The 17,097-nt window shown below is 38.3% G+C and overlaps 1 long non-coding RNA gene across 1 annotated transcript in view; it reads left to right on the forward strand.

Annotated features, from left to right (window-relative positions):
* Nucleotides 1–17,097, forward strand: part of LOC133523737 (uncharacterized) — a 191,245-nt gene that overhangs the window by 141,541 nt on the left and 32,607 nt on the right. The window lies entirely within an intron of this gene.

Below are 17,097 nucleotides of genomic sequence, written 5' to 3' on the forward strand. Positions count from 1 at the left end.
CATTTTAAATCAACATTCTGATATATGTAACATGAAATTTGACATGAACATTTAAAAACAAAACTTCTACTTGCTCTATTTTCTTTGCGTAACAACTTTTAGCAACGAAAACGAGTACCAGACATAGATACATGTTACTTTAATGTTCATGCCAAGTTTCATGCAATTTATTTTATACCTTTAAACGAGCAATTCTTGTTCTTGTATATTTATATATTTCGGGAATCTCGGAACGATTTCAATAAAATTTGCTATATGAGGGTTTTCGGAGGAAAAAAATCTATCTATCTAGATCTTATCTCTGGGAAAACGTGCATTTTTTTAGTTTTTATATGTTTTCCCAGCAAAGCTCGGTCTCCCTCATATTGTAATTTAAACATATCAATTTAAAATGAGAGCGTTATTTATCCAACATATAACTCTTCCAGAAATGACCCGCAATCTTCCGAATGTTTTATCCTTATAGGAGAAAAAAGTGACCCAAAATTTCCATACATTTCTATTTGTTAAAGCCAGAAGGACACCCACTTTGTATGTGGGTGTCCTTCTGAATCCCTAACAACGTTTGTCCTAAAGTCACTTGCCCTAACTGGTTTGTCCTAATGGGCTCATGCCCCTACGATTAATTGTCATAACGATTATTTTCCATAATGCAATGGTTAGCCTAAGACTCATTCCTAAGCTTTTGTACCGTAACTATCAAGATCCCTAATGTTTTTTACCATATTCTTCGAAATCCCTAACAATGTTTGGCATAAAATAACATACTCTAACTATTTTGACCTAATGGCTCTTGCCCTAATGATCAATTGTAATAACAGTTACTTTTCCTATTGATCAATTATCATAACAATTACTTTCCAAAGATAGGAAAAAAAAACTTTAGGGATTCAGATATAGATCCAACAAAGTATATGGGGAAATAGTAACACAATAGGAAAAAAACTCCGGGACATTTTTTTATCCCATTAGGATATTTAGGATCGAAAGAGCTCTTGATTCTGAGTGGCATTTTTTTTTTAAAGTTCTTAAATTCTTCCGAACGAACTCTGCTCAACAGCATAGCCAAAGCTTAAAGTCAAAGGGTTCAGGTAAAGTTCGACCTCCGATTTGTCAGCTAAGCCGGCTAGTGAAATATCGCGGGTCCGCCTGAGTTATGCCCCCCATCTACCGATGTGTTTGCGTGGATTTATTTTAAGCAAAGTATAGTACATTTGTTTTGTCCTAAGGTTGAAGGAATGTTTTAATGAGAGTTGAAAAACTGATCGTTTATAAACTGACTATGTATTGTTGCTAAGGGTGCTTCTTAAAGTTGAAATAATGTTAAAATAATTATAATTAGGTAGGTAGATTTAAGGGGACAGGCCGAGGTGCAGACAGACCGATAAAAAAGATGGCGGGACAAGACCTATAATGGTAGAATGCATCCAAATAAATACGTAAATACCAACGACAGGGTCGAATGGAGAAAACGAGTAGAGGCCTATACCTAGCAGTGGGACCTACCTACCTTAGTGTACACAGTGATACAACCTCCATAGTCTAAGTTCGCCAATCTCACCAAATACTTGTTTGGGAGCGCGAAGCATCATTATTGAAATTAATTTGTAATCGCCGTCTACGAAAGTGATCTAGAAAACTTATTTTTCCCAGTTTCATGATCGCCTTAACTAGACTGTTAGAATTAACGTGTTATTTTTTGTGCCACGGAACGCTGAAAAACATGGTATCACTATTGTTAGGCTTTTGTTTACTTTATTTACGCAATGCATATAAAGTTAAGCTCGCATGAACATGCATTTAAAACAAGAAAGTCATATGTACCATGATACTTAACACAGCTTTCGTCATTCTTTTTTCAAAAGGGTACATGTAAATCTATGAAGCAAAACAAACGAATCCCGTACGTGATCCAACATTAATTAAAACGTTCTCAAAGCTTCGTTAGGCACAGTAAATTTAATGGAATGAAGTACGAGAATTTGAAGGTTTGCCATTTTTGAACCTTAATGCCACTACATAGAATCTACAAGTTACAAATCTTCAAATTCCGTGTCTGTACAACTCTGTCCCTGAAGACTGTTAAGGTGCCGTTCAGATTTAGACTATATCAGGGGCCCATTTCTCGAACGGTAGACTAATATTATTAGTGTGTTACCATGGTAACCCATACGATTTGACAGTTCGTGGACTAATATTATGAGTCTAATACCGTTCGAGAAATGGGCCCCTGTCAGGTCGTATGGGTTACCATGGCAACACACTAATAAAATTAGACTAATACCGTTCGAGAAATAGGCCCCAGTATACTGCTGGCTGCAGTGTTGCAGCGCGACATACTGCTAGAGTCAGACCAAGATAAGTTGATAGTGAATTTGATTGCCCAGACGGTGCAAATGTTATTTTAAACGGCTTCTATGAAATTATTTTTATTTATTTAAACTTTATTGCACAATTTTACAAAAAAGTACAAATGGCGGAATTATGACGTAAGCAAATATTTGTCCTTTATTACTGAATAAAGATATTTTATTATTTATTATATGACGTTTACTTAACACTTGCACCCTCTGGGCTATCAAAGAAAAGAAAGCGCAAGATTGAGGGTGGATCTGCCTGCTCGGAAACGCGGATATCATTTTCTTTGTCTTTACTTTTCATTTTTCTCTGGCACACAGGTCCGCTTATAGGAGAACTAATGAAAAATGCAGATAAGAAGTAAACTCCAGGGGATTTCGGACCCCTGCGGCCCGGAGATAGGTCGGCAGGTAGGCTTAAACTTGCTAATACTACGCCACAGAGTAATCGATATGTAAGAGAGATCATCCTTTAGGAGGTTTCTCGGGATACGGACAATACTCATTCATGTTAAAACTAATGACCGTTGAAGTCCTCGGTATATATACCTAATCTAGGTAAGTTCAGCAGTAATTTAATTAAACCAAAGAGTAAAAATACTGGTCAATAATACGTACCCCCAAACAAACGTTCATAACGTGTTGACGCTTTTAAAAATTGACTTGGCACCGACTTTAAACGTATATAAAAGGGATAATTTTAAGTCCATTTACTTTAGTTTATTTGTCTTTTATAGATGTGTGCAATTTAGAGTATTGTAAGGTATATTTGAGCGGGTTGGGTGCAATATTGTTCGTTGTCCAGTCTATTTGTTTGTTTGATTAGTCTCCGTGAACCCCGAATAAATCCGGACCGGACGGCTTACCGCACAGAGATGCTCCAGGAACACTTATTGACACTATTCGTAATGTAATAGAGCACGTAGGCACGTTTGTCACAGGACCGTTGTCGAAACGAATGTCGACGACGTGGTGCGGTTCGATAAAAAAAGAAAGCAGTCCAATAGTTGTTCGGGGTTATTATTTTTTTTTATACTACGTCGGCGGCAAACAAGCATACCTCGCCTGATGGCAAGCTGTCTCCGTAGCCTATGTACGCCTGCAACTCCAGAGGAGTAACATGCACGTTGCTGACCCTAAGGGTCTCCCCAAACCAGTCGACGCGGAGTCGGCTTTCGCCGAGTGTTTTACACCACAGTATTCGCATTTAGCCGATCGACCGTCTCCGCGGTCGGACACCTGCGTTTAGCAGTCTCATCCTCCTTGCGGCCGTAGAGACGCCCGATCGCCTGCGACTTGCTATCGCAACAGTTGTAAAGCGATGGTCGGCTCTCCCGTGCTCCGTCCTGCCGTCGAGACGTCAGACAGCACACGTACAGCCGTTGAGTCCGACGAACAGATGTAGGACAGCGGGTGATCGGCAATCGTAAATCTCATTTTTGGAGACTGGTTGTTAGTAACAACCTGAGTTTGAAATTGAACAGACCTGTAAGATTATTTTCCTTGGTAATTGTTACATATTATTTTTGTTCTTTTTTCCTTCGAACTTTGAGACCTCAATTATTCTGGGCGCTAATGAACTAAGTGTTTCCGAACCTAGGGTCTATTTTAATGGCTTCTATGTATTTTCATTTTCAATTGTGTTTTTGTTTTTTTCTCACTTTGTACGCATGTGTGTGTGCGTCAGTGTTAGCATTTTTTTTTATATACTTTGTAATTACTTGTGAGTTCCTGTAATTGGCTCTCTGTATTAATCTTGTTGTCCTATTGTAAGTTTAAAGCTGTTGGTTCTCCTGAACATAAATAAATAAATAAATAAATATTATATAATAACCTGTGATGATGGATATTTTACGTAGACGGGCATGGAAAAAAAGACTTACCAGCATTTTTACCGTCATCGGCTCTGTTCGGCCGTCGTCAGCTATGTTCGGCCGTCGAAGACGCTGAACGGCTTCCGCCAGCTCTGACCGGTCCTTATCGTAGGTACTCGGCCGTGATCGGAGCCGTTCAACTCTTTCCGGCACCGTACGGCGGTATAAGCAGATTTATGAATGCGAACGTGTGCGGTAGGCTGCAAACAGCGTCTTACGAATGCGAACAGCTTTACGGCAAAACGCCGTTTTCCCGTCGAAAGACGTCGTTTCGCGTGGGCCGAGCCGATTTACGACTTATTCGCTCTTATTGCGTTGACATAAAGCTTTTTCCGTACGCGATTTGCCGAAACGGCGTCGACTAGTTTGGGGAGACCCTAACACTCCGCACCCTCTTTGAGCTGTGGCAACCTTACTCATCGGCAGGAACACACCACTATGAGTAGGGTCTAATGAGATTTGGCTGCGGTTTTCTGTAAGATGGAGGTATTTCCCCAGTTGGGCTCTGCTCCAGATCTGGAATGACATCCGCTGTGCTGTGCCCTACCACACAAAGCGAGATGACATTCACAATGCCCATACCTCTCTTTTGGACGTAGTTTAAAGACGTACCCGGGTCCAAATTGGTCAGTATCTTAACTCTTGGGCACCGATTTCAAACACATCAGTTGCTAGTGCAATATAAAAGGCAAAATATTTTATTTCATTGTTTTTGAAGTCGGTTTTTCATTTTTCCGTTCACGTTGTCCAGTCTGTTGGTTTGGTTAGTCTGCGTAGACCTTGAATGAATCAGGCCGGTCGGCTTACCGCACAGCGGTGCTCCAACACTTATTGACAGTTGACAGTAGTGTAATAGAGCCTACGTTTGCAAAGGATCGGTTGTAAAAACAATACAAACAGATACGCATTTATTAGCAAAAAGGGTAAATTACTTGCGTTTTCAAAATGTTTGAAACATTATTCATGTTAACTTATAGACCGGGAGCCAGGGACAGATTTCCATGACCGATCGCCTCCCGGGCGAAAATTCTTATAGTGGTTAACGGCTATGTGTGATGAACCATCGTGGACGTCAGCTTTTTTATTTTTTTAGCAATTTCGGAATTTTTAGATCATTTCCACTAAGAATCAACATCATCTTTCGATCACTCATCAATCTCATCATACGAGAAGTGTCCCCAAAATTTCATAAATTTTATGTTTGTCCGTTTTGCTACAGCCGTAGAAGGTTGTATTAAAAACGTAAACTAAAGGAGCCAAAAAATTCGGGAATATTTTTTCCTCAGTAAAAATGTTAATACTTACCTTATATAAAAATTCCCAATTCAAACATAAAAGTTGGGCCTTTAAATAGAAATGCCCATCTACTAGTTCCATTATTCTTCGGTGTATGCTAGCCGTTAACTTTCTTACCATACACCATAATTCGCGAGAAAACACCGGCCTCAATCCCATTTTTTTCATAATCCAATGAATACTAGCAATCACAGCGTATGTCTTCCACCTTATCTCTGAAAGCCCTATTAACCCTGCCGCTGCCCGCGGCCGTATAAAAAGGTCGGAAGCGAGGCTTTTTCCCGGATATTGTTATGTCCATTGCTTACTGCTCTTATGAGATATGACATTGACCATATGACGCGAGGAAAGTTTTATTTTGTCCGGAAATTTTTACAGCTCCAACCAAAGACATTACTCCTATTAAATAATATTATTTACAGTACATATGGTGCTACTTTATAGCACTAGCATATTACGTTACTGTGTCGAACATTTAAAGGGCCATATGTACTGTAAAACGTTGTACGATACATGTGCGAATAGGCAATTCGCAACTCGTGTCGATTTAAAACACTCCCTTCGGTCGTGTTTTAATTTATCGCCACTCGTTTCGAATTTCCTATTTTTCGAACTTGTATCGTAATGTACTATTACTTCTATATTTTCAAAATTAAAGACCCACTTATAACCATTCATTTTCATTTCGTATTGTATTCGTATTTCTCAAATATTCACTGAATAATTTATCGACACTTTAACAAATTTGTACATAAGTATCTACAGTATTTCTCAGAGAATTTTGACCTACCTACTACCTACCTACCAACTATTTCGTGTATTTTTCCATTCCACTTATTTTACAATAACACAAAAACAATCGCATACAGCCTACGACTTGCATTTTCTAAGACTACTCGAGACTTCTTACTCAAAACGGAATGAAAATGGCCGCAGCACCCTCCGCGCTAAAAAATGCACAAACACTTCCCTGAGGGGCTTGAAAATTTAACCACGGACGTTACAGGTGGCCGGTAAGTTCCGGATAATACTGCCTCACAATGGGAGGTTTTCATGCTCTTTTATTCCGGCACTTTTTGAATGCGGATATTGTTTTCGAGACCGAAATATTTGAGGGTTTTCTAGTGGATTTGTTTAGAATTGCATGCGTAAATGCATCTCATGCATGCGTAAATGCATCACGGTTGTTATGGCAAATCGTTTTTTTATCAGACTTATCTGGATATTTTTCTTTTTAGAGAGGTAAAACAAGGTTACAATTCTTGTTTGTGGTGAGAGCGAACGTACTTATCACTGTTACTACATATAAACATACTTAAATACACATAAACGTATAAATTCATTGTCGACGTGGATGTAGGTAGGTACATAAATTAAGTATTAGTATGTTGCAAAATAGCATAGAAGTAATATGTAATTATTGCATTTACTTGTGCTGTTGCATATAGTATAATGGTGAACAAAATATACTACATGTACACATACAAACTACAACAATATGCCATGTTCTTAGTATGTAGACCTGTGGTAAAGCCCTAAACACCCCTGAAAGCAAACGTTGGTATTAGAATGCAGATTCGGGTTCCTGTCGGCCGACGGGGTCACTGACCCGAGAGGGTCCGGCGGTCCGCCCTAATGGGTAGGTGCTAGTGCAGATCGACCGGAATCGACATGCGGAGCGGGTCTTATGGTTTACTGAACAGGTACTTATTGCATTGCTGATTTCATGCACGATTTTATATGTAAAGTAAATAAGTATTTAGGTACTTAAGAGTTGGTTTTAGAGTAGCATTTACGCGTTCAGCCCGAGTAGCCAACATGCCAATTGTGAACGCTCCGTAGCGTAGCGTAGTCATCTCTCACTATCACTCTTTCCTATAAGTGCGACAGTGACAATTTCGTTTCGTTCGCTACGGAGCGTTAACGATTGGCATGTTGGCTACGCGGGCAGATTGTTCAGTCGTATTTCCTGACAGTCAGTCATGTCATGGTTATGGTCTTATGGTCATGGTCTCCGAATCAAAATATAGGGGTTGAGGGAAGTTTATAAGCGTATCTGCGATATCAAAGCTTCAAGTCATCCTGACAATTATCTAGCTGTGATGCTCATCACAGCTAGATACTTCGCAGCTCATCGCAGAAAAGGAGAGAAATGAGAAGAAATTGAGAAACAGGGTTATAATTCACTCCAAAGCTGATAATTCAAAAAATATCTTTACTTAATTTTCTTCTCCGTCACTAACAATTTTTCCTTCCGAATCACTATCCAAGCTTCACGCCGAAAATAACCTGATCACTAAGTATTGTAGGCAGATATTTTGTAGGAATAAAACACTGATCTGGTACTAATGTGTTTGAAAACTTTCCATAATATTATATGGCAATCGAAATTATCCATTGCCAAAATGAAAACTTCCTTTGTTTCCCGAAATTTCCGAGCACTTTTCAATTTTTTTGGAAAGCTTCTGCAACTTAAGAGATCTGTAGATTTTGATCCTTCGAGAAACAGACATCTTCAAACACCTTCTTAAGGATACTCCGATCGACCGGAACAGGTGGTCCGTAAACCGTGCCGTGCCGCCCGCCGGATAATGCTCCCATTCGCGCGCCGGCCGCGCCAGGTAGCCGTTATGGCCCAATGATGGGCTACGATGTGCTTTCTATGGCATTTGACGTTTGGTTTAAGGTTAAAGATTAAAACGTTTTCATTTTAAAGCAAAAAGAGTGGACTTGCTAATAATGTCATTTAAGTAATAATAATAAATTCATTTATTTAGACCAACTTAGGATCATATTACATTTAAATTATTATATTAAAACGTAAGATTAAAGTTTGACTTAAACTAAATTAAATTAAATTAAGTCAAATATACTCATATTTTAACCTAGTCTAGAGAGACTTGGACACCAGTACGTGAATCATGTGACAGTGATTCAGGCACTGGCAGTCAAACCTCTCCGCAAACGCCCTCAAGATGCCGTTGGAACTAGCCCGCACTCTGCGCACCAGTGATGTGCAGCGTTTCCTCATTGTAGTGTAGAAACAGTCTACCCTGGCCTCCGCGAACATATATAAATGAATAAATATAAATATTATAGGATATTACTACACAAATTGACTAAGTCCTAAAGTAAGCTCAATAGGGTTTGTGTTGTGGCTACTAAGGCAACGATACATATATGATATATAAATATTTATAAAAACAAATATACGTAGAAAACGCTCATGACTTAGGAACAAATATCCGTGCTCATCACAGGAATAAATGCCCTTACCAGGATTTGAACCCGGGACCATCGGCTTCATAGGCAGGGTCACTACCCACTAGGCCAGACAGATCATCAAACAGTTATAACTGTTATAAGACATATAACACATTATAATTTCCAAGCTAAGGCTACACTAACACTAACAAGATGCACAACGCACTAACGATAAGATAAGGGAGCACTAACGAGATGTTAAATAAATCAGCCATTTTATCTCAGGCAATTCAATAAATATTCCCACCCACCAAGTGAAGTCAGTATAAGAAGACAAATGATGAAACTTAACAAGTACTTTCAATGAGAACTATAACGAACATGGTCGGTCCCGCCATTTTTGAATTACTTATTGCAAAAAGTCTGGGGGCCTACCGCGAAAATCTAAATCCGCAAATTGTGGGGATCTTTCTCTTTTACTCTCAGTAAGACGTAATTTGAGTGACAGAGAAAAATGCCCGCAATTGACGAACTTCGATTTTCGTGGTTATAGCGCTGCTTTTCTGCGTAGACGTAAAAGCGCTGCGAACGCTTATAATGTACGTGATACTTACTAATATCCTCCGTTTAGATTATTCTGACAGAATGATAATTACGGAACCCTACACTGAGCATAGCCCGACATGCTCTTGGCGTATTTTTATTGTATAATTAAGTTTGTTAGATAATTATACAATAAGAGCATAAAACGACTATACCAGGCAATTATACCGAGCCACGAGGCAAGAGATATAGGTAATTAACCTACTCGTGTAGGTGTATTATTAAACCTGTGTATTTTATCCTCGACTTTTTGAGGGTAATCTTGAGGCGAAGACATGCCAAATACATAAACTAGTATGTAATTCGTTCATACATAGCAGTAGTAGTAGTAGTTCGATTGTGAAGGAATTTAAATCTGCTAATAAAAGATTTTGTTTTATTTTATATAAGAAACTTTAGGTACTTTTACGTACCTACGTGTAAGTACACGTGCGCGTTTTAATATACATACCCTTATAAGAGACGGCACACCGCTTGTGTAACGTGTGAGTATAAGCGCACGTGCACGTTTACGCACACGCTGCTGTGTGCCTACCGCGAAAACCGAATTTCGCAAATTGTGGGGATCTCTCTCTTTTACTCGCACTAAGACGTAATTAGAGTGACAGAGAAAAATGCCCGCAATTGACGAACTTCGATTTTCGCGGTTGTAGCCCTGGCCTTGAATCGCTCGTAACTTGTACCAATCAATTACCGCTTGATGTCTATTTCCTCCGCGTTCGCATCGATGTTCCGCCGCCGTTAACGTTAACATTAATCCACCCGTCGATTTTATTGTGTGCTTTTATGGTCTAATTCTACGCTCGTAGGTGTTCAGCTTCCTTTATGAGGGTGTGCCATTCGTGCTTAGTGTAAACAGGTTAGGAAACAATGTTGTTTGAGATATAATATCGCTGAAGGATCGTGTTAATTTGCTCTTACGTAGAAATTCTGAAGAATATTAAGGAATATTTTATTACAGAACGATCACAATGTTAAGAGAATGCCCCCAATAAGGTGGACTTATGATCGTATTGTAGATATTTTGGAGAAGCCTTTTTTAGTAGTAACATCTTTCGACTGATATGATGAATTCGGGTGAGACCTCGTTAAATTAAGCCTTTTAGCGTGCATAATTAGGTACTATGTACTTATAAAGCATACCTACATCCTAAAAATTGGCAAGACGTGTCAAAGTTAAAATGGTTCTGCCATTACTGCCATTAGGTACTTTTTGGTAAAAACTCTATATACTTATGTAATATCGTTTCTAGACGCTTTTAATTTTGAAACCACATATTGCACCACGTACACCTTAAACACTTGAATTACTTGCTTGATACGCAACCAAAATAGATTCCTGCGAAACGAGCGTAACAAACGAAAACAATACGAAAAATCCGAGAACGCGAAACGTATCTCTTATTCTTAGTTTGAAACAGCCGTATCTTCGTACAAGTTTCACTGTGACATACGACCTTTCGTTGGCTATATAGGTGGCCGTGTGTGATGTGACACGGGGCAGCTAATTGGAACGGGTGCATTCGATGTCGTTTAAAAAACAACGTCTTTAACACCTAAAGAGCGGAGGTTTGTGGAATACAGTCTGAATATTCTGAAACGTATCTTTTTGGCATTTGATTCGATTGTACCAAATAAAAGAACTGAATGTAAAAGAAATTGAATATAAAAATTTCTGGTATTTAACAGTGCCTTTTTTTCTAGCATGACAATTTGTCAAGTAAAACTTAAGTTGACATTCGGAGGGTAACTGCAGCTGCATTACTGTGGTAGAATTACCGCTGCGGCGTGAACACGGCCGCTGTAACTGTCAACTTCCTTCATAAAATGAGTGACATTCGCCACCGCATTACTGTCATGATCCGCACATTCAATCCGCCGCTGATTTTATCAGTCAGTCAGTCTTTGTTTGATCGGTCATCCCTATATGCTTTCGCTTTTCGATTGGTCTTTATCGATAAGGACTGTTATCTGGTTACGGCCACAGGCAAATATTTTTTCTTAGCAAAGAACTCGTCTCTCTTATATACATCTATCTTGATCTAAGTACCTCTTCGCGCACAAAGCTGATCTCTCTTCTTTCTCGTTCCCTCATTGCTGAGGATCGCGACCACATGTAAATTCTCTCTCGTATTTTTACGGTCCACATGGATTGCACGGTGCACACTGCCGTGCCGCCAGCCGACCTCTCCATAGCGTTCGAGTATCTCATACCTGCCTCACTCCGACCACACAAAACTGAGCCCCTAGTGTATAGTAGTATTTCTAAACTTGACGTACGTGCGTTAAGTCTCATTTAGTATGGGATTCAGACACAGCGCGCCAAGCGGGACGCTTTGGAAATTCAAAAACCCATACATAATGAGAGTTAATGCAAACGCGTACGTCATGTTTCGCTGTCGAATAAATTTACACTAGGGGTACTGATATAAGTAGGTATTACGTTTTCGCCTAGTCGTGTGAAGTAGTGTCTTCAGTACGTTTTACTCCACTGACTCGGTTTTCATCACCCATTATCTGAATATCTGTATTTGACGACCGGTCTAGCCTAGTGGGCTGCCTACGACGCCGATGGTCCCCGGTTCAAATCCTGGTAAGGGCATTTATTCGTGTGACGAGCATGGATATTTGTTCCTGAGACATGGATGTTTTTCTATGTATTTAAGTATTTATAAATGTTTATATATTATATATATCATTGTCTAAGTACCCTCAACACAAGCTTTATTGAGCTTACTGTGGGACTTATAATATTCTATAATATTTTTTTTTTTTATTATCTGTGCGTAAAAAGTGTTAAAACGTCTGCGTTCCAGGTAATAAAACTAATAAACTACGAACTGTTGCGCAAGGCTCAGTGGCTGCAAAATGGCGTGAAGAGATTGGGGTCTTTAAGTGACAGGTTTAAAGCTGACAACGATTGTATTTCACTGGATTAGATGACTGGTTGTTTTTGTTTAGAGCGCCTGTTGTGTGCTATAATATATTTTAAATATATACAGAAAAATTAAGATCATAATAAATAAAATCATATGTTGTAGGTTCTAATTATTATTTTTTTATACTGACTGACCTTTTCTAACTAATAGTAATATGTATTTATTTCGATTTAGCTATTTTGTTGCATCAACATTATATTTGCAAGCTTGCTTGCAAGCAAAAATAGGTCCATTGTGCCTAAATAGTTACAAATACAAATTATTTATTTGCCATTACAGTGTGTATGTAGATGGTGACATAAAATTTACTCACAAATTGAACATGCAAAAGTTAAAATAGTTGTAACAACTTTTCTTATTGTATTTTTGCATATATTTGATTGATCGAAGATTGAAATTAAAAAAAATAGTCGAAGGATGTTTCAGATACGAAAAATTTCGTGATTGTCAAAAGTTTATAGATAGAAGTTTAACAAATCCAATTAAGTACTTACTTGCACCGAAATCGAATGAATAATATGTCTTGATATAACAAAATGTATAACCACCTCAAAAACAAAAAGTAATCAGGCTAAAAACCCGTTTCCCACAAAAAAAATTGCAAATTTTACAGTTTTTATTATTCTCAGTATTTTTACCAACATAATTTTACTGCAAGGTTAAAATGCTCTAAAGAACTGTATAATTACACCATTGATACTAAATAATTAAATGTAAATCTAGCATTTTCTTTAATTGCCAATTAACGTTACTTTCTAACAAGACGCGAAAACCGCCAACAGTATGCGTCATGCCTCCACACCAAGAATTGAACTTTCTCTCAACACATCAAGGTCGAGTTTTCTAATTACTTGTAATCACGGTGCGCGTGAAGATTTCCTTCGAATATCGTTATAAAGTTTGAAACTTGGAGTCTTTTCTCTCCATCAGATGGCTCTTTGTTCGAGCCTGTTAATTAGCTGGTACCAAGTTATTTTCACGTGTAATACTTATTTTAAAATTGTTGAAAGTGGGAACGGAGACTTAAAGTTTGGTCGACTATTGTTCTGTTTTCTAAAGGCCTTTCCTTTGTAACTGTGTTTTTATTTTCTATGTTTTTAGGGACTTAAGCCCGGTTTTTATTTTATTACTTGTTCTGAAACTTTTTGAATAAGTTCTGTCAGCTATCAATAGTGAAATTTCTGGCCCACATACATTGGTTGCTGGTGGCATTGGCTGTTACAGTATCTAATGTAAAAATAAACTTAACAAGAATTTTGATTTCTAAGGAAATAAATCTCACAAGATATCAAATATCTACTTAAAAGAACGAAAAAAACGAAATTTGACGTAAGTGGTGACCGAAGAGCTGGCGGCTTCCTCGCACAACGTATCAGTATTGCGATACAACGAGGAAATGACGCCAGCATCCTTGGTACAATGCCTCAAGGGCCTATTTTAGATATAAGCTAGTTATAGTAATCATCTGTATATATCCATTATGTATCTTAAAAGAATGACCGCATGTTATCGATTCAGTATTATTATCAAGGCTCGGAAGACGGAAAAACGTCCGTTGTTTTGAAAACATAACCCTGTGTACACACAACAAAGATTTCCTTATAAGGAATGTCAACGATTTAATTATATATAGTCGCTATTAGATATGTATATCAGAATTGTCAGATACGAGTTTGAGTAAGTATAGCGATGATATGCCTCAATGACGTCCGTAGACTGTGAACGAACATATTCTATTACTCATAAAAGGGTCCTAAATTATGGCATTTTTCCTTCCTTCTCCTTCTTCCTCACGTTGTCTCCTAATCCCAATATTTGACGTAGACATTCATTTTTACGAAAGCAACCTTGCCTGACCTTGTTGGGATTAATCAGGTTTCTTCACGTTTGTGTTTTCCATCACCGAAAAGCGACTGGTAAATATCAAATGATATTTCGTACATAAGTTCCGAAAAACTCATTGGTACAAGCCGGGGTTTGAACCCGCGACCTCCGGATTGCAAGTCGTACGCTCTTACCGCTAGGCCACCAGAGCGCTTCCTAGGCCTACGATGGGCGTTTTTCCAAGCCTTGATTATGCCAGGTTTCTATGATATGATGAAGATCGTTAATGCCGCATGCCCATGAATCTCCGTCAAGGTAACTCCCAATACCACATGCCTAGTGGAGTGTAACATTATCTTACAAGGGGTGGCGTTGACTTTTTTACCACCAGATGTGGCCCATTAGGACGAAAAAGTTCGTTAGGTAAACTTCGTAATTCCCTAAAAAATACATGCGGTTCACATTGTTGTTTACTGACACAACAGTTATTTTAACTTGTCTCGTGTTGTGAGTGAGGGAGGGTGAACATTATTTTGAACTTTCATAATAAAACGGTTTATTCGACGAGCGACAAGATGGTCGGCCGGTACGGTAGTGTGCCGCGTAAGCAAAGACACCGACATAGGAAGAAACCGGTATTTAGTGTTTTAAACCGGTAAATCTGCCAAACTTTTTGGAAATGTTCTCCTAAAGCCCGGTTTAAAAATAACAGGTTTACGAACGAAACCGAATTTAAAAGGTTTTGCGCCAAATACATGATAACGGTTTGGAAATTTAACGGGTTTCCGAGCCTTGACAGCGATACTTTTAATTGCAAAGTACCTACCTAGTTCCTTACCTAATATGCAAAAATCTGAGATACATGCTAAACCACCTGGGCTACATCAATTCCTTAAAACGCTCAGAGCCAACCTCTTTACTATCTGTTACAAGTTCAGACCCTACATTGGGTCATATCATAACTAATCCAAGGACGACCTCAATGGGCCATCAGCGCGACATACTCCTAGACACTAATGCGCGTTATATCGTTGTTTATGCCTTGAGAACTACTGACCCTACTCACAACACCAACTTAATCTGGTACCTCCTTTGACTCATAATGTTAAAGCTTTTGAGGTTATTTTTGATCAGCTTATCCGAGCGCTTAAGTTTGTTTTACAATGTTATCCACGAAGTCGCATAGACTTCTATATTTTTAACAATAAGGGTGGTAATGGAGTGTTTTTTGGTGCTGCAACTTTGGTGTCGTTATTATTTGGGTCACGTGTGTGGATTGGGAAGTTTTCTGTAGGGAAGTGAATGGAATGCTTAGTTTATGCAGCAGACGAGTGCGGGTTCGAACTGGAAGGGTTCATTAGGACTTTAATCTTGTAAAGACATGAGAAGCATACTACCTATACCTATACTTCTACACCACGCATAACAACTGAGGTATTGAACGGCCTTCTAGCTTAGTGGGTAGTTACTTTGACTAATGACTCTGCCTAGGAAGCAAGGAGGTCCAGGGTTCGAATACCGGTAAGGGCATTTATTTTTGTGTTTATCACGAATATTTGTTCCTGAGTTTTAGGTGTTATCTATATAGGTATCTAAAAGTGTGTATGTATCTATCTATATATATATATATAAGTGTGTATGTATCTATAAAAGTGTTTATCGTCGCCTAGTACTCATAGTACAAGCTTCACTTAGTTTAGGACTAGGTTGATCTGTGTAAAATTGTCCCCAAATAAGATTTCACTGCGAGCAATTTCAAATCTCATTCAGATTTTTGTTAGAATTTCGGTTTACAGTTTACTTAACAAATACCATCTTTTTTTTAAACTACGTCGGTGGCTAACAAGCATACGGTCCGCCTGGTAGTATCTAATTATATTATCAAAAAATAGTTAAAATGTGTACTTTGGTGCACATAAACAATATGTTTCAAATTATTTGAAGGCTCTATGTCACGCCAGGCTTATACTGAACTCCGGGGTGTGGCAGGGATTATCCCTACACTTGGGTAATTACCCAGAATGCTTTCCTGTCAAGTTAATGTTTGAGGCTTGACAGCAATGACAGAATAATGGAATGACAGGATGACCTGCAAGCTAAATGCAAATTTGATGACCGGGTTGGCCTAGTGGGGAGTGACCCTGCCTACGAAGCCGATGGTGCCGGGTTTAAATGCTGGTAAGGGATATTTTCGTTCAAATCCTGGATATTTGTTCCTTCCTATATTATGTTTGTATATTTCTTTGTTTTTGGATATTAAAATTTCGTTCCTGGGTCATGGGTGTATTTAAGTATTTATAAATATTTATACATTATATATATCGTTGTCTAAGTACCCTCAACACAAGCCTTATTGAGCTTTCTGTGGGACTTAGTAAATTCGTGTAATAATGTACTATAAGTAAGTAAATATTCTTTATAGCACCAATAATTATACATTTTACATACATGTAAAACTACAAATAAATTATTACTATAACATTTATTTATTTAAATGACCCCATCCGAACTCGGTATGGATAACTCATGAAATAAAATCCATTTCGTTGCAAGCAAGTTGCAAGTCTCCAAAACTTACCTAACGGCGCGATTCTAACTTTAAGATACGTCAAACATTTCCTAAAGATACGATGTGGATTAGATGTCACTTTAAAAAGTGACGTTTCTTCAATTTTATGAGAGCGGCTTTTAGGCGGCAATTTCGTGTGACTCTAAGAGGATAGGCCGCGGCCGCCCCGAAACCGTTTTTTCATACAAACGTAGTCCCCATTTTCCTCTCTGGATATTAACATTATTAAAAATATTTTGACACTGTTGTATATCAACCACAGCTATGCCCCTATGTTTGATTTTTCGAATCTTTAATTATTATAAAAGTTAGAAGCATTTAAAAATTTGTATGAAATCTATTTTTCGCTCCTAATTTTTACACAAATAAAAAAATCGAAAAATAATCAAACATAGGAGCGTACCTTTGGTTAATTATGTGCATCAATATAT

This window comes from Cydia pomonella, chromosome 12 (genome assembly GCF_033807575.1).
Source record: "Cydia pomonella isolate Wapato2018A chromosome 12, ilCydPomo1, whole genome shotgun sequence".
In the NCBI taxonomy this organism is placed as follows: domain Eukaryota; kingdom Metazoa; phylum Arthropoda; class Insecta; order Lepidoptera; family Tortricidae; genus Cydia; species Cydia pomonella.